A 19,259-nucleotide genomic window follows, 5' to 3' on the forward strand; every position below is an offset into this window, starting at 1 on the left:
GCGGGCCCCGGCTCCCTCCAATGTCCGTCTTGCCAGCTGATGCACCGTGTGCAACCGCTCCCTGAGCCGCCAGTAATAGTCCATCTCTGGTCCACCAGCAATCTCCGGCTCAGGGGGCGCCCCGAACACCAAGTCCACCGGGGTTCGGAGCTCCCTTCCGAACATTAACGCTGCAGGAGTACACTGACTTGACTCCTGCACTGCTGTTCGATACGCCCACAAAACAAGAGGCAGGTGTTGGTCCCAGTCCCTCTGATGTTGGCTGGTCAGGATGGCCAGCTGGGTGGCCAGCCTGCGGTTGAACCGCTCAACCAGACCATCGCTCTGAGGATGGAGGGGGGTGGTCCTCGTTTTTCTCACCCCCAGCCTCCGACACACTTCTCCCAGCACCTGGCTCTCAAAATTCCTCCCTTGGTCGCTATGGAGCTCCTCCGGTACACCGAACCGCGTAAACATCTCGTCCACCAGAGTCCGCGCCGTCGTCACCGCACTCTGATCCGGCACCGCGTACGCCTCTGGCCACTTCGAGAAATAATCCATCGCGACCAGGACATACCAGTTGCCGGCATCAGTAACAGGGAACGGACCTAGGATGTCCACTCTGATCCGCTCCATTGGCGCCCCAACTAGGTACTGCTGCAATGGGGCATTGGAGCGCTGGCTGGGACCTTTCTGTGCTGTGCAGTCGTCACAGCAGTGGACATGGATCTCCACGTCCTGACAACACCCCGGCCAGTAGAACCGCCGTCTCAGCCGCCGCACCGTCTTGCCATTCCCAAAATGGCCCGTACCTGCAGCCCCATGAACCCAGCGGAGGACCCCAGGCCGCAAGGCCCGGGGAACCAGGAGCTGGAGTATGTCGCCTCCCCGTCTGGCGCTCGCCACCGCCGGTAGATTACACCGCCATGGAGCTCCAGGTTGTTCCACTGGGAGTACAGCGACTTCGTCTCGGGCCCCTGGGAAGACACGGCGGACCAGTCTGGCCGTGTCCCTGCCTCCATCCAGTCCCTCACCATCCCCAGCGCTGGATCGCTCACCTGGTGCTGCTGCAGCTCCGCCGCGGTGAAAGGTTCCTGCCCTTCATCCTCACCCTCGGGTTCTGCTGCTGCCGATGTCGGACCCCGGTCCAGCTCCTCCAGGCGCCTGCAGTACCGGCACTCATCCGCAGAACAGGGGCGCCTGGACAGGGCATCAGCGTTGGCGTGCTGCCGCCCCGGTCGGTGCTGGGCCTCATAGTCGTACTCTTGTAGTACTTCCAGCCACCGGGCCACCTGACCCTCCGGCTGGCGAAAGTTCAGCATCCAGGTTAGGCTGGCGTGGTCGGTCCTGAGCAGGAACTTGGTGCCCAGGAGGTAAGGTCAGAAATGACGAACCGCCAGGACCACAGCCAACAGCTCACGCCGGGTAACACAGTAATTCCTCTCGGCCCGGCTGAGGCTGCAGCTGTAGTATGCCACCACTCGCTCCTCAGCCTCTCCCCTCTGGGAGAGCACAGCTCCGACCCCCACGTTGCTGGCGTCAGTGTCCAAAAGGAAAGGCTGGCTGGGGTCAGGATACGCCAAGACCGGGGCACTCACAAGGGCCGTTTTCAGCTGTTCGAAAGCCGCTGCACAGTCCTCAGTCCAACCAAACCGCTGACCCTTGTTTGTCAACTGATGCAAGGGGCTAGCAACGGTGGCAAAGTCTTTTACAAACCTCCTATAATAGGAGGCCAGCCCCAGGAAGCTTCGTAGCTCGGCGACGTTCGATGGGGGAGGCCAGTCCCCCACAGCAACCACCTTCTCGGGGTCAGTAGCCACCCCCTTCTCGCTCACCACATGTCCCAGGAACTTCACCTGGCGAGCAAGAAGATTGCACTTGGCCGGGTTCAGCTTTAGTCCGGCCCCGCGGATGGCAGTCAGGACCTCTCGCAGGTTAGCAACAGCCTGTTCAAAGTCCTTGGCATGAGTCAGCAAATCATCCAAATAGACCACGCAGCGGGCACGGGGAATGTCTTTGAGGACCCTTTCCATTAACCTTTCAAACGTGGCTGGTGCATTGCATAGTCCAAAAGGCATCACCCTAAACTGCCACAGTCCTTGCCCTATGGTGAATGCAGTCTTGGGCCGTGCCTCAGCAGCAAGCTCCACCTGCCAGTACCCACTGCGGAGGTCTAGCGAGCTGAACCAACTGGACCCAGCGATGTAATCCAGTGCGTCATCGATGCGAGGTAGCGGGTAAGAGTCCTTGCGGGTGACCGCGTTCAGACGCCTGTAGTCCACACAAGGGCGCCAACCCCCTGTTTTCTTCCGCACCATAACCACAGGTGCGGCCCATGGATTATCCGAGGGTTCAATGACACCATTAGCTGCCATCTCTTTTATCAGTTCCTCGGCAGCTTGGCGTTTGGCGAGGGGCAGGCGGTGGGGCCGCAGCCGGATTGGAGCAGCCGCTCCAGTGTCGATAGTGTGCTGCACCAGGCCCGGCCAAGTGCAGTCCTCTTCCCTGGCGGCAAAAATATCCATAAACTCTGCCAAGAGGCTCTGCAGCTGCCGCTGCTGTGTCGCACTGAGGTGCACCCCACTCCGCCGCCCAAGCTCCTCCACTGCCGCGACAGTCTCGGGTGACGGGGAGACTGCCGAGCTAGGCGGCGACTCTGGCTGCGGGATGTTGGCCCTGCTTACGTTCACCCCCTGGATCCTCTTCCGCACCCTTGCCACCCTCGATCCCTGGCTGTGGCTTGGAGCTGTGGGGCGCGAGGGCTTTGGGGGTGCTGGTGGGGTGGGGGTCTGTCCCTGGCTACCGCGGCCCACTCGGAGCTGCACGGTCTCAGCACCAAGGTGGATGGCAACTCCCGGCACATCGACCCGTGCCCCCCAGTGGGCCAGCAAGTCCAGTCCAACAATGCACTCGCCTGTTATGTCGGCAAACCAGAACTCATGGTTCACACTGTTCGTTCCCACCACCACCTGCAGAGTCTTTTTCCCCGGCATCACAGTCTTTTCTCCTGTGACGGTGTACAACGCTGTGTGAGTAGGGGTCCAATCTTTCGGCAATGAACCGCCCGTCTCCGGGAGCACCCCCCTCCGCAGCAAGCAGATGGTGGACCCCGTGTCTACCAGGGCCCGGCAAGACCGTCCATCAATTATACAATCCAGGTATAGTCCACGGGTGGACCCACAGCGGCCCACCACAGGATGAGTGTCACGGAGAGGGTTTAACGATTGGGGTGGGGGTTCCCTCACTGTCCCGCCCCGTGGCCGTTTCCCGTCGGTGATGTCACTCGGGCCCGAGGACTAGGTGCAGGACAGTTCTGGGCGAGGTGACCGGGCTCCCCGCACCGATAACAACAGTCCGTCCGGCGCCTCCGACGGGGGTTGCCTCTGGTTGGGCTTGTCTGGCCTCCTCCTCCTCGTCCGACTGGGTCGCGCTCATCTCTCGCTCGACCCCCTGGCCGATCGCCGGGTCACTGGCTCGCCCCGCAGCACCTCCTCAGCCCACTCAGCCTCCCTCAATGCCTCCTCCAGGTCTCGGGGGATGACAGCCGGACATGCTGTCGCAGCCTCTCCGGTGTGAGGCCCCTCAGGAAGGCGTGGAGACCCAGCTCCTCTCGTGCCACTCCTGGAAATGTTGGATAGCCCCGTCGGGCATAGAGGCGGACGTCCGCAGCAAAGGACCCCAGGCTCTCTCCCTCGCGTCGGCGTCGGCGAGCCAGCTCCTCCCTGCTCTGTTCGGCTGGTGGTCTGTGTCCGAACCGTCTGCCGAGCGCCGTGGTCAGAGCCCGGAGGTCGCGCTGCTCCTCTAGGGGCAGGTCCAGCAGAACCTGGAGCGCGGGGCCCTCCAGTGCGAGCGCCAGGTGGGTGGCAGTCTCTTCTTGACCCCACCCGTTGTGAGTGGCAGCCAGCGTGACTTGGGCCAGGTACGGCTAGAGTCGCGGTGTCAGCCAACCATGCCAATTCAACCCGCTCCACAGAATACACATCAACTCCACTGTGGCTTACATTACATAACACTAACACAACATGCGAATCAACACATAGGAACTAGCAGGATGATAGAGAACTCAGACAACACAATACCCAGAATGCACCTGGCTAACAACCCCAGCCAGGTCATTACAATATTTTCTAGTATTTGGCTTGGAAGGAAGTTGGTTTGGAAACATATTTGGCAATGCTTCGTCTTCTGCTTTGCGTTTGTGTGGGAGCTCCGTCAAAAATCTGTCCATTATGCTAGCAGTGTCCAAGCGTTCTTTTTTTTTTTTCCATTCTTACCACGCCCCCTGCAATGGCTGGGGGGCACGCCCCCCACTTTGGGAACCTCTGGGCTAGCTTGTTGTAGCAGCTCTGAAGGACTGTCAAGTGACTGACGGACAGCCGTGGGGAAATGATGAGACCTCACCTGTCACTGATCAGCAGACTGCTGCACAGGCTACAGCATGAAGAGGTGTTTTTATATTACAGGTAGTAATCACATCCAAAATAACTCTTGCACAGGCAAAATTTAATTTGCTAGTACTAAAGTGAATTATCTCTCATCCTAATTTTTGTTATCATCTAATATGTTCCATACTAGTTCTAGGAGCATATAAAGTTTGGCTTTGTGTTATTTTTAGTGGGTCGGTCATGGAGAGAACTTTGATGCTGATCCTGTCAGGCCTGCAGGCTTTCCTGCTCATCATTGCCTTTACTTCTTCTGCTTCTGCAGCTGCTCTGGTCACAGTGGGTAGTTTATATTCATATCAGTTACGAAGACTCACAACAGCATTCAAACATGAAAAGACAGTCAATCTTATTTAAAATATATAGATGACAATGTGGTAATAACATTTAAAAAAATTATATCTGCAAAATCAACATTTTTTTTGTGATGAAGAGGGAAGTTTACAAAACCTAGTGTAAGACTGAGTAGAACAGAAGAGACAGTTCTGTAGTCTAGATTGAGAGCATGTGGCTGGTAATGTTTGGTTTTGACAGCTTTATACTTCCTTAAATTGACAAAATATGTTAGACTTTAATCTGACTTTGTGCTGAAGAGGGGGTCAGGTAAGGTCAGCCAACCCAAAACTCAGGGGAGGATGGAAACGATATAAATGTTTCAAGGTTCCTGGAGAGTGTGGCTTTAATTTTTTAGTATTCTTTTCTATCTTGCACTTACAGAACGGCAACTTTAAAAAAAAACATTATTCAATCTTATGAACAATACTTGTGCTTATTTAACTTAAGAATTATTTCTTAAAATAAAAAGGGGGCGTTGTCAAGCAAAGATCAAAGTCATCAATAAGAACAGGATGGACAAAACTGGTACATGTACTCTCAGGGGCGATTCTAGGATCATAGCTTTGGGGGTGCTGAGCACCCAGAGAGCTGCCCATCCAGGCAAGGTAAACTTTACTCATCACGATGAGACTTCTTCCCTGTCTCTGTCAGTCCCTGCATCCTTAAATGTCTCCAGTTGTCTCGAGTTCCCTCTGACTGTCTCTTTGGTGCATTTAAACCTGTTCCTCCCTGTCCTCATCGTCTGTTGTCTTCATCTCCATTATCAATCATCATAATTTTACCCTCTCTGTGCAAGTCTGCAAATTTCTTTATTAAATCATAAGATTCTTAAATTCATCAAGTCTCTCTGTGCCTGGGTCCTCGTGACAAAACATGACATCACTGTTTTGTACATTTTAACACAATTTAATCCCCACATTTGTGAAAGAAAAGCAAAACACTTTTTTGAAAAGTCTGTAACAAAACCATGAAATCTGATAAAGGTTATTTAAATGCTGCTAAAGAAGAATGGATTGGAATTTTAAAAAAAAATACATATCCTAACCTTAATTACTGCGGAAGAATAATGAATGATGCTCATAGTCAGTAAAAAGTAAACTGAGTGCATTTTTTGGACAGAGATTCACTTTTAAAGTGTATGTATAATATAATGCAGATACATAAAAAATACACTCCAAAAATAGAAGAGTCCTTGAAATGTACAAAATATTATTAAAAAAATTGAGACACCTTGGCCAATGGTACAATGTATACAATGTATGAAAAGGTCTTTACTGCAGATACTACTATGGCCCTGCAGATTTTTTCTTTTCTTTTAACCTATGTGCCTCACCTTGAGGTTGGCAAATCTGTCTATCACATTTTGGTGGTCAAGTCTCTCAAGCATCTCTTTCTCAACTGACATCACAGCCAGGTGCTGAAGTCTGCTTTGACCCATGGTCCTTCTCAGCCAGGTATGGAGCTGACTCAAGACACTAAAAGACCTTTCACAGATACAGCTGCTAACTGGGTTTGTTAGGGCAACCTGAATAACAGTTTTCAGTGTGGGGAAGATCTGATTATCCAGAAGATGTTAAGATATCTGGAATGGCACCAGCCTCACTCTTGAGCTTCAAAAAGTTTTTGGCAACCGTGACTTCCTCTGACTGAAGTTCAATATGGTAATGCAGTGCCAGGGCTGACAACCCAGTTTGTTTTGCAGATTCTGTATAGCAGCTTTAATATAGGGAAAACACAACTTCCAGATTGTATGAGTAAAATTAGTTGGTTTCTTTTCTTTGCCAGTTTAACAGTTTCTGTTTTGCCTGTTAGTATTCCCTGTCTGTTTTCTTACCTGGTTCTTCCTGACCCTGTACTTTCTCCTCAGGTTCTCCTCTTTCCTCTCTCCCTCTTTGGACCGACAATCATACACAAATAGATTGTATTCAATTAGATTAAAAAAAATACTATTAAGATCACTAATAAAAAAAGTCCTCTCTCAGTGTACTTTCAACCAAAAGGCAAATAACCAAACCGCATGTACATCTAATAAAGGATATAAATATTGAAACACTTATCCAACATTATCCTTTATTGAGGGATAATTTGACCTTACACTTTTACCTAAATGTGGCTTCTTTTTTTTGAAAAAACTTCCTCATATCCATTATGAACCTGGCTGTCTCTCTGTACACAAACATACACACACACACAACAGTGGAGTTATAAGGTTAATGGGCATCCAGCCAGTTAGCTAGTTAGTACCTTGTACATACGACAAAATAACCAGTTTCTCTCATTACATTTCAAACAGGACAGTGGTAACAACAGCAGGCTACGGACAATGTTAAGTTTTAGATTTTAAATAGGCTATATACATTTAACTGGGAGCAACAGGACGGTCAAATGTCGCTGATGTTACTACAGAGCAGGACGGATTGTAGGGTAGCAAACATAGTCGGGAAACACGTTTTCAACACTGCAGGTTACCTGGGTGTAATGTTTTTCAGCTAAAACGAAAAATGGCCTGACTCCTACCTAACTATATAAAGTGTAACTGAAGGTTAAATGCAGCTAATATGTCCTGTTTTAAGGCAGTTGCTTTCACCTCCGCTCCGCTGCGTCTCAGCCACCATCGCTCTGGCAGCAACGGCGCTAGAGCCAGAGCAGGCCCCAAGAGCAGGGGAGAGCCGAGCTGGAACAAACCACTTTGGGAGGGGGAGAGGGGTTATCTATACTTTTGTTGTTAAAATGTTCCATCTCAATTACGTACTGTATGCTTTTTATATTTTTAGTAGTGTGTCCCACAAACAGCAAATATTGTCAAAAAAAAAAAGTAAGAAATCTTTGGGGGTGCTTTGATTCATTTTGGGAGCACCCCCAAAAATGGGCTAAAATCGCCCCTGTGTACTCTACAAGACTGATAAAGTGAGGGGAACTGGAGGGGAACTAATCCGCATGTGAATGATGGTGGAGTGTGGACTGAACAACTGAGGACCTCTGCTGGGTGAAATCGGTGGTGCATGGAAACAGTCATAAATGACCAACAAGGGTTGTGTATGACTTTTTATTTAGATTGACAGAAATATTCAGCACAGACCAAACTGGCTTACATAATTGATGAGGCTGTACTCGTGTCATATGTGCTGAACTGTAGAGATCTGAGCAGTTCCCATGTTGATATCTTAAACATTTTTGTAAAGATTAAAAACTGCACTGAAAATGTAATGCAATGTACATAAAATTTGAGTTTCAGACTGTAATAATACATAAATTAATAGACAACCAGCTCCAAAACTGCACTTCTGATTTAAAAATAATTCATTAAGGAAGAAGATATGGCAGAAGAATTGGAAATAAAACATTTTTCGGTTAACATAAGTTTTTAAAAAATGGACATCGTGACGTGGGCGTCATGTAATTTTCATCAACATTCAGAAAACAGTCTGCAAGTGAGCACAAAAGCAGAGTCAGTCTGACTTATTTTTAGTTGGTCTATCTTTATTTTTAACTCTTGTATACAAAGTGAAGTACTTTGAGGTGACATCCCTTCACCATACACATATACATTCCTCAGAGTTGTTAAATTTGTTGATATTTACTTGTCTTGCATTAGTCTAAGTCAGGGGTAGTTAACTCCAGGCCTCTAGTGCCGGTGTCATTCAGGTTTTAAATCTCACCCTGGGTCAACACACCTGAATCAAATGCTTAGTTCATTACCAGGCCTCTGGTGAACTTAATGACATGTTGAGGAGGTCATTTAGCAATTTGAATGAGCTGTGCTGGATCAAGGACACATCTAAAACCTGCAGGACAGCAGCATTCGAGGCCTGGAGTTGCCCACCCCTGGTCTAAGTAAATGCTGTAGTGGTCTCTCTTAGTGTATCTATGTAATATGACCACAAGATGGAGTCAGTCCACCTTTACTTTCATTCAGTCTAGTTTGTTACATGCAAAATTAAGTATTTATTGGGAGACGTTGAAACAGATAACAATTTACCCAAAAACTGTCTTTAAATAAACATCTAAACAAAGAAGAAGCCTTGTTTATGAATTAATTTATTATCAGCTAATGAATATAATCAAAGGTAAAATGTGGTAAATACTCTAACTTTAGTCTTACTAAACTTACTGTAACTTTCCATCTTGTTTATAGTCATATTCAGGATGTGATATGAAACATATTATCCAATATTTCTTATGCAAAAGCTACTGGAAAATTACATGTTTACCATTTACAATTTTTCTTGTGAAAACCTAAATACACTCTTACTGCTTCCAGGTGTGTCTTACACCATACCAAGAAGGATAAACATCAGCAATAATCCTAGAGAAGCTGCAGTTGCTTCCTATCAATCTGGGAACAATTAAACACCATTTCTAAATAATAAGTCCATCATTTTTCCAGACGTGGCTGTCTGAATAAGTTCACTGCAAGGCCAATTATGCACACAAACTACAGATAAAGAAAAAAGAGCCTCAGACTCTAGAGACATTAGTTAACATTTTAAATGTATGCTAATAAGTACAGTTTGGTTTGTTTGGAGTGGTTTCTGTCACAGTTACGTCAAAAAGGGCCCAGATGCAGATCCCACGGACAACAAGAAAACAAAACTAAGCTTTAATTAGGTCAGGTATAGAAACAAAACAAAACAAATAAAACAAAATCCAGAGGGAAAAAGGGACTGTGAACAGCCTCATGAGACCCACAGAGGAACAAACCCAGCTGATCGGACGAAGATAAAATGAATGACGCCACTATAGATACACACAAGGTAATCAGAGGAAGTAAACACAACTGGGGGAAACAGGGCACAGGCGAACAGGATCTAGAGAACGCAACAAGGGGGAGTAAGACTAAATGCAAAACACAGGATTGTGACAGCTGCCAGGAGAGAGCCGCGTCTTTCTAAAAGGAACATGGCAGCACAGGGACAATGTCCTCTGGTCAGACAAGACCAAAGTGGAGACATTTGGACATAATGCACAGCCCTGTGTTTGGCAAAATCACACACAGAATGGATCTCATACCAACATTTAAGCATGTTGATGGTGAGGTGATGATTTGGGCTTGTTTTGTAGCCGCAGGAGCTGGGCACCTATCAGTTATTGAGTTGACAAGAACTCAAATATATGAGAAAGTATAGAGTCAAATGTGAGGCTAACTGCGGGACAGCTAAAGTTTGGCCAAAATTGCAAAAGGCCCAGACAAAGTCCAGACCTCAACCCAACTGAAATAATTTGGCAAGACTTTAGAGAGCTGTGCAAAAACAAATGTTCACAAATATCACTGTTCTACTCAGTTAAGCCCTCAACCAGCTTTCTACTGGAAGCCTCATCCAACCACTGACACATGCATTTCTATGCCTACGCACTTTTTAACACTAACTTCTAAGTAATAGTAGACTAGTGTTTACACCACAGACACTCACCTAATGCATCAGATGGATGCATTGTGAACAACTCAGGTTTCAGTATCTTGTCCAAGGGTACTTTGTGACGCAGATAAGTGGGGCAAATTCTTCCACAAACATCTACTTCAAATTATTGTTTCTGAGGGTGATTCTACAAGTTAGTCAGTTGAGTTCTAGGAAAACATTCTTCTGTGCATAACTGCATGTGCTGAAGTCAGAAGAGAGCCAGCGTTATGAAAATATGTGCATGTGTATGGACGAATTAAATGCCTCGATTCTGCCTCTATCGGATATCGGATTTCAGAATCTTTATTGTAAACTCCCTCCTCTCTGTCCACGTAGAAATGATTATTTAGCAGGGATTATATAAATACTGGAGTGTTTCACAACCGCATCACACTCCTCAGTTCACCATGGACAGAAAAGTGCTGTTGCTCCTGTTGAGTCTGCAGGTTTTCCTGCTCATCACAGCCTTCACTTCCACAGATGCGGCCACTCTGCCAGACGATCCTCAGAAACAATCTCTGGATGTGGTAAGAAGTCATAAACTTTGGGAAATGCTGGATACATATTAATGAATATTTCATGTTGTTGCATTAGATATTTTATTTATTTATTATTTTTACCAAAATTTGCTAATACCAATAGTGAATAAAGCATTCTCTTGTTGGTGAAGGGAATAACCAGGGATGACAGACGAAAGGAAAGAGAAAGAGTCAAACGACAGTCCTGTGAATCGTGGCCTGGTGGATGTTCCATCCTCGGCCTAGTAAGACCAGATTTCTTTATTTTTTCATTCACAGTAAAATAAATGGATCTAATAATAAACTCATCATTGAACAGATCGTCTTGCATATAAATGACACAAATGAATTATTTCTTGTTGTTGTTTTGCAGATGATCATGCGTAATATTCCTGATTATAAGGTGAACTTACCACAGATTTCTGCAAGTAGCATAAACAAGTGAAATGAGGTGTTTAATGGGAGGCACTGTGTATTGTATGTTTGTGTGCATGCTACAGAATTATTTATTTTTTTAAACTGATTTAGAAGTTTAGATGTTGCCAAAAGAACATCTCACTCAGGCAGCGCTGCTTTCATGTCCAACACTTGCAGGCTGTGGAAGCAGGCTGTGTTGTAATCGCACTCTGTTTCTCTCTCTGGTTTTACAGAACGATGAAACAACATCAAAACCTCTCCAGGCCGTTCTGAAGAAAAACTGAAATGTTGTTTTCGATATACAGGACAAAAAAAGGTGAGCAAAAAAGAGCTCATCTATGCACTCAGGAAAACTGCTATAGCAATTGATCTATTACGATCAGTCAAATGTTAATTCCTTTTTTTCTCTGTGTGTGTCTCAGTGATCTGAAGAAAAGCCAGACGAAACACCGGAGAGCTGAAAACTGAGACCTTTACCGACTACATCTTTTCTCTAAGAGACATTTCTTTCCTTGTTAAAAGAAATATTTTTCATTGTTTCCATGTACTGTTATGAAGGCAATAACCAGTGAAGCTTTGCATGATTTAAGAAATCCCTATATTCTTCACTGATATGTATACTTTAGCTCCCTGTATCTGCATTAAAAAATCAATAATCTTCAGTATGCATTTGCACTTATCACACCTGACTGAAGGAAAGCATGAATCATTCAAACTTGCAGAAAGGTTTTATGGCCTTACTCATGTTCTTCAATGAAATAATACGCTTTCTTCAAGTGCTGCTGATTTCACAACAGTTCACTTTGTGTATTCTGTGCTGCAAAATAAAGCTGACTGGAGTAGAAATTTTCATCTTTGTGCATCATCTTTAACGGTGAATAGAAAGCCGTAAAGCATTAAACTTAAAAAAGCTGTCATTGTGCAGCGCTCAGCTGGATCAGTAAATCCTGTAGAGTTCTGCATAGTTTTAAAAGCAAAGCCGTGGAGGCACTTGAGCTCTGTATATTGTTTGACTACAGTGTTATTATTTCATTTTGATGCTGCCTCTCAACTTCCTCCTCCCGGTCCACATTGAAATTATAGCTAACAGGGAGAATACAAATGTTCAAGAGTTTCACAGCTGCATCACAGTCCTCAGTTCATCATGGACAGAACTGTGCTGCTGCTCCTGTTGAGCCTGCAGGTTTTCCTGCTCACCAGAGGCTTCACTTCTGTGGTAAGAAATCATATATATATATATATATATATGTATATATATATACATATATATATATATATACATATTTTCCACCAGAAACCTGAGAAAGAAGAGGAGAAGAACCATTATGGAATGACAGGCTCCTGCACGGTATGTACCACCGGCAGATAAAAAAAAGTGGCTGACATCCAGAAATCCTACCAGCAGCTGGAAAAAGGTGGACTCAAAGATAGCACAGAGGCACTAATCATGGCAGCAAAGAAACAAGCTCTAAGTACAAGATCCATAGAGGCTGGAGTCAACCACACCAGGCAAGACCCCAGGTGCAGGCTGTGTAAAGATGCCCCCGAGACAATCCAGCACATAACAGCAGGATGCAAGATGCTAGCAGGCAGGGCATGCATGGAATGCCATAACCAAATGGCGCCATATTATACAGAAACATCTATGCCGAGTATGGCCTAGGAGTCCAGAGGTCAAAATTGGAGGCGCCCCTAAGGACGGTCGAAAATGACCGAGCTAAGATCCTGTGGGACTTCTAGATAGATGGACAAACTGGTGATGATTAACTAACTGGACATAGTAGAGGTGGACAACCAGAGGAAGACGGCCGTAGTGATCGACGCAACGATAGCTGCATCTGGAAAAAGGAACACGAGAAGCAAGAGAAGTACCAAGTGCTCAGAGAAGATGTTGAGAGTGAAAGTAACAGTGGTTCCAGTAGGAATCGGAGCGCTTGGTTGAGTAATTCTCAAGCTAAATTCAAATTCAAATTCAAATTTTATTTGTCACATACACAGTACGATATGCAGTGAAATGCTTAAACAACTGCTCGTGACCTAAAGAAAAAAAGACTATGAATAGGATAGGAAATAAATATGAAAATTAAAATGAAGGGTAAATTTAACTAGGAAAGAATAAAATAAAATATAAAAATTAAAGTTAAAAATAAAATAACTGTACAACAACAAATTAAAATGAAGGGTGAATTTAACTAGGAAAGAATAAATAAAATATAAAAATTAAAGTTAAAAATAAAATAACTGTACAACTAAATACACAATACACAAATACACAATATAGACATGTATAAGAATATATGAAGAAATATAGAACAATAACAGCAGCTGTACAAGTACTAAATGGTAATGAAGAAATATAATGTCCAGGGTTGTGCAATCCACATGTGTAAGTGTCTTGTGCAGTGCAAATATGCTTAAAGTGATTTATTTAAGTGACTTAGTGATAAAGTGATTCGATTAGATGACCAAGCAGTGTAGTTATGCAGTGGCCACTAGTGTAAACAAATGTCCAGAATGTCCAGTGTGTGTGTAAAAACCATAGGCGAGTGACTCCAGCAGATCCCGGGAACAACATCTGAGATCTGTCCAGGAGAGCGCAGTCCTATAAACAGCTAAGATACTGCGCAGGACCTTCTTTTTGTGAAGGTAATTATGTATGAATATCAACTCAGAAATCAAAACATTACCTTGCATTGAAATGAATTGTCATGTGTCACGTGTGCAGTTACTACACCCTCGGAGTCATAAAGATCTTGAGTTAAATTTATAACCACTTTATGCAGGAAGTAAGAAACACAAACAAGTTAAATCAGGTGTGTAATATCAGGTCATGTGTACTGGATAAAGAAGTTCTGATGTCTGCTAAAAGAAGATCTGAGCTGGATGGTGCTGCTTTCATGTTGAACACCTGCACACAGGAAACAGTGCAGGCTGTGGAAAGATCAGTTTCTCTCTTTTTACAGTTTATGGCAACAACATAACCCTCGACAGGAAGCTCTGAAAAAACAGTGAAACACATTTTGATCAAATTTTGATCACATCTGCTGTGCAAGTGAGGGAAAAAAACCATCTGTGCATGCAAGAAAAGTGCTGCTGTGTTATTACCGTCAGTCCAATGTTAATTCCTCTGTATTTGAGTTTTCCTCTTTTCTGTCTGTGTGTGTGTGTGTGTGTGTGTGTGTGTGTGTGTGTGTGTGTGTGTGTGTGTGTGTGTGTGTGTTTTCAGAAGAAAACCAGATGAAACAAGACCAGAGAACTAAAGACTATCGCAAGAAATATTAATCACTGCAACTTTATATCAAAGTTAATATTTCATATTGATTTGTATACTGTAGCGCCCACTATCTTCATCAAGGATCAACAATTTGCAAGTACCTGCTAGTTATGAAGTATAACACACATATGTTTTAACATAAAAAAAAGTCAAACTCACATCAACCGCTACAGTTCTGAGTTATAATCACAACGACAGCTGGAAAGCATGAAGAGCATTCATTCTTCTATTCAGTAAATATATCACTTGAAATAATGATCTTACTCCAAGTCTAAGTACCTTGGAAAGCAGGACTCGACTTTTTAGGGTTTTCCATTAGATGGTAATGCACGGTACCAGATTTTTCTGGCCTGGGTTCTAAGCGAGTTGAGTCAATCTTAAAATGTGACGTCAACAGACTGCACACCACCAACTGGCCACTCAGTGATGAGGGCAATAGGCTAAGCAGCAGGTATATCATCGTGTGGACGTCCTCCGTGTTTTTGTGTTGCTTGTGAGTCGCATACAAATGATGTCACAGACTTTTGGACGCCATGACTACCCCAAGCAAATTGAGGTAATACTAAGTTTCAAGGGAAATTGGAGTAATTGTAATTGTAATCGGAGTCTTTGCTGGGCTCATGCTGGCCTTCGGGCCTTAAATTTGACACCCCTGTTGTAAAAGAAAAGTCCACATGTATTAAATAACAGCAGGTTTTCCTTTTCTTTACATGGAGTTACAGGACAAACAAGCACTTCTCTTGTAGCTGTAATGTGGCAGACAGACACAACAGTGCGCTTCAGCTGTTGGAAGAAAACATTTAGTAAGTGCACATTTCACAATAATGAACCCACACCCACCCACTCATAAACGAAACAACGTCTAAGAATGTTCACTTTCTAGTGGGGTTTACGTTCTACTATTTCCCTGAAGATTCCTCATCTCAACATATCGCTTGCTACCGTAAAACAGAGATAAAATCCACTTTAAACTCACACCACTTCCCTTACAGTACAGGGCATGTTGTGGTTTTATGCATGTTAGCAACACTTTGTTATGCAACTAAGGCCACAGTGGTTAACAGCTACCAAATCATTAAGTCTTCTGTTTAAAACATACCATTCAGTTAAGCTACTTACAGTCAAATATCCAGGTTATCCTTAAGAAAACACCTCAAGAGACTGAAATTTAAAATCTTCCTTCTGGAATGTTGCTTGTGGAACGAGGTCCACAATAGAAAGAGAAACTCTGGCAGCCCTGTGTTAATTAAACCTTATTTTATAATGAAGATTAAGTGTTTAATTTCTAGTCTCTGCTGAGTTCAGTGACACATGTTTTTTTAACTGTTGTGAAATACCAAAGGAGGGACTCCAGGAAGGAAACCAAGAGATCAGGTAAATAAACACAGAGTAAATGACGTGATCAAATTAAATCAAGATAAGTTAAACAACCCGCTTCAAACATCTTTCATATATGCTGGACGTTTTTGGACAAGCTACATGTTATCTACACACACCCTATTTTTTTCCCTCTTCAGATGGAAGTTATTTGTTGGTGAAGAGTATATAAAGACCTGTGTGAGTGTGTTTCACATCTGTATCAAACTCTTCAGCCACTCATCATGGACAAAAACACGTTGCTGGTCCTTTTGTGTCTGCAGGCGATCCTGCTCATCACGGCCTCGTCTGAGATGACAGCTGAACAGCCGACACCGGTAAGGAGGACAAAAAAAAAGATTTTTATTAATTTTTCCAGAATGAAATGAAATAAGAAGATGTGGTGTTTAAATATTGAATATTTGCTTCTTTTTTCCCAGACAGAGGAGATAACTTCTGTACACAGCACGAAGGTGAAAAGCCCAAATGTTAAACATCTGAAAAAATGCCGCGTGACACAAGCAGGATGTCGACAACACCACTCAGTAAGGCAAATTTCTGTTAAGGAGGTAAAATAAATTAAGGAAAAATAATAATAATTTCAGTATTTGCATCTCAAACAGTTTGCAGCATATCAGCAGTTTACTCTTTCTGTTGTTTAAAAGAAAACTCAGCAGTTGGACTCTACATCACATTTATTTTACTTCTGCATGGTGTGTGAAACTAGCAGCTCCCACTAAAACTTTTTTCTCTTTTTATTACAGAAAGCACAGCAGAGGTCACACACAAAGCCACAGCCCTACAGGTAACCACACAGTGCATTAAAAAAGATCAAGAATCAGGTCAAAGTTTCAGCTGAGCAGCAGCAACAGTGAAGAAATGTGTGGAATTTTTGGTATGAAGATCAACACAGCAGGACTGGCTCATTTTTTCATTTTTTTTTTTGTTTGTGTGTTCCTAACAGACCCAAAGCTCGTAGAGGGAGTCTGGCTCCAATTTTGCTACAGTAAAGGAATGAAGTGAAGGAGTGACCACATCTAGTGGGTAAGTACATGAAAAGTGAGGACAATGGGAACGATTACTAACACAATAAATGACTCTTGTGGCTATTTAATCTGGTTGATGGAGTAACATTGTTTATACTGATGTATTTATTCCTCCACTCCTTCTCAGTGAGTCTCCTGCTTTGTTTCTTCTGAAGAAGATGAAATAAAAAGAAAAACAGAAACGAAGATCTTTAAAGAAACTTTTCTTTGCTATTTGGCATTGCATTACATTTCAGTGCAATGCAAACTATATGCAGTACTAACTATAAAAATCACAATATTTCTCAGACCAGTGGTATATAAGAAATATGTGTATGACATAAAAAGGTTATTAAGGCACTACATAAATGAATGTATCTGATACAATTATAATTTGATGTTTATGTTTATAAGTCAGTTTTTAATATGGCCTTATTCATTTTACTGGTTTTGATGGAATGAAGAACAAGTTTTCAGTCTTCTATTGTTGTAACTTTGCACTGTAACTGCTATTGTTTCATGAATTTCAGTTTCAAATAAAGTCACCCAGAGTTAAAGCATAAAAACTAGTTATTTGTCGAATGTACTACACACACACACACACACACACACACACACACACACACACAGAAAACCTCAAAACCTTGCACTTTTGCTATCCTTACCTACTTACTATATTTCTGTTTGTACTAAAACTAGTAGTACTACATTTTATCCAACTTAATCTCACAGACAAGTTGAAGCCTTTCTCTGATATAGAAATGACCTAACAGAGGACTCACACCAAGACTGGATGCAAAGGAAAAGTTTAACACAAATTTATTTACAGGTAGCTTTAAATGCTGAGAAGGGGGGAAACACTGTCTGAGAAGCAAAGGGGTTTGAAACTGGGTGGAGGAGCTGCAGGTACGTTTGTAGGCGCGCACACACTGTCAGCAACACCTGAGGGACTCTGGAGAAATCTGCACAGAGGGAATGCTCCAGAAAACAAACTGATGAGCAGCACAAACAGCGCAGAAGCCAGAACTCTATACCTCTTGCAGACACAAAGATCTGGTGACAACTGAGGGGTTTCCTCAGCTTTAAACAGTCAGCCATGATGTCCACATGGGGAACAGGTGTGTTAATCAGTCCCATGAGTGACTAGTGGGTAAACTTGAACAGACTCACAGACTATAGGAGGGCTGACACAGAGAGGCACCACCAGAATCACCACCTAACCCAACATGCATGTCTTTTTGGGGCCTGAAGGATATGCTGCCAATTCACTGTTATTAGAAACCCCAGTACCAAGATTAATAAATAACCAAGGTTAAATAATGAAATACTAAAACTATATGTGAAAAAAGTTCTAAAAATGCCAAAAAAAAAAGAAAAATTTAATAAAACTAAATAAAAACACATGAGAAAATCTCCTTAGTTTTAGTATTTGTTACGCCAATCAAATGTTTTACAACAACTTGCCTAATGAGGCCTTAATGGACATGTTTATTGAGAATTTGGACGTCTACCAGACTGTGAGTCCACTGCTTTGAAGAAGCTCTGTGTTTTTATCTTAATACCTGTACTGACTTTCCTAAATCCTGCCTCTGGCATATGACCTAAATACAATAATACACTGAAACTAATAAAAACTAAACATATTCAAACAAAAGTGAATCCTGGAAACTAACTGAAACTAAACTGGATTGAAAGCAAACTGTCAAAATGAAATAAAAATAAAAGCTAAACAGAAAATACAAAACTATAATTAACTATAAACTAAACTGATAAAGCTGGTTTATTCCTTGTTCTTTCAGGATGTGCTCTTCATGCTGAATCTTCTGTTTTGCAACTTAGCAGGGCAACTTTCTGGTGTGGCGGGACGTAATGATTTAACTTTTGCCACATGCAGGCCGCTTTGTATGAATTAAAAAGACAATGTCATTTTTTCTGGATAATCACTGACAGAGCAGCTCACTCAGAGAAATAACAAATGCAAAACTATTTCATTCATAACATCAGAGCGAGCTGAGCGTCTGTTGGTTTCCTGTTGATCAAACAGTTCCAACTGGCCTCAGTGGGAACGCCGAACAGAAGAGAAAAAACTCTGTCTTTGTGCCAAATGTGGAAGGATGAAAAACGAATCTTCACTCTTCACTCTGCAGGCTGTTATAACTGTGGGCGTGGGCATACAGTGAAATACAGTACATCTCTCAGTCGCACTGGTCTACTTCCTCCTTGTTTGAACTCTCCCTGTCCAAATGTTCTTAGGGTGTCTACTCTGACTCAGTCTAAACATGTTCAGTCATGTTCAAACGCAGAAACAATTCCTCAATAAACGCCACAAACAAATGGTTTAGTGTGACTTGGTTTCTGTCTCCTGTCACTTGACTTCTCTCTCCGTCTGAGTCATCCTTCTCGGAAGTGCAGTTGAATTGCAAGATACAAGATTCAGCTGGACTTGAAACTGGACAGATTTCCTCCCAGTGGTAAGAACAGTTCCTGACTCGATGACAGACAAATCCTTTAAT

General features: G+C 43.4%; 1 long non-coding RNA gene and 1 pseudogene across 1 annotated transcript; one reads left to right on the forward strand and one right to left on the reverse strand.

The window, feature by feature from the left end:
- The window catches only part of LOC109195478 (leucine-rich repeat LGI family member 2-like), a 401,007-nt pseudogene that overhangs the window by 190,067 nt on the left and 191,681 nt on the right, over positions 1-19,259 (reverse strand).
- On the forward strand, positions 10,526-11,941 carry LOC100707289 (uncharacterized). The gene is made up of 5 exons (XR_270072.4): positions 10,526-10,683; positions 10,827-10,919; positions 11,048-11,077; positions 11,325-11,407; positions 11,514-11,941. It is a non-coding gene; the product is annotated as an uncharacterized LOC100707289 (long non-coding RNA).

The sequence above is a fragment of the Oreochromis niloticus genome, linkage group LG18 (assembly GCF_001858045.2).
Source record: "Oreochromis niloticus isolate F11D_XX linkage group LG18, O_niloticus_UMD_NMBU, whole genome shotgun sequence".
In the NCBI taxonomy this organism is placed as follows: Eukaryota; Metazoa; Chordata; class Actinopteri; order Cichliformes; family Cichlidae; genus Oreochromis; species Oreochromis niloticus.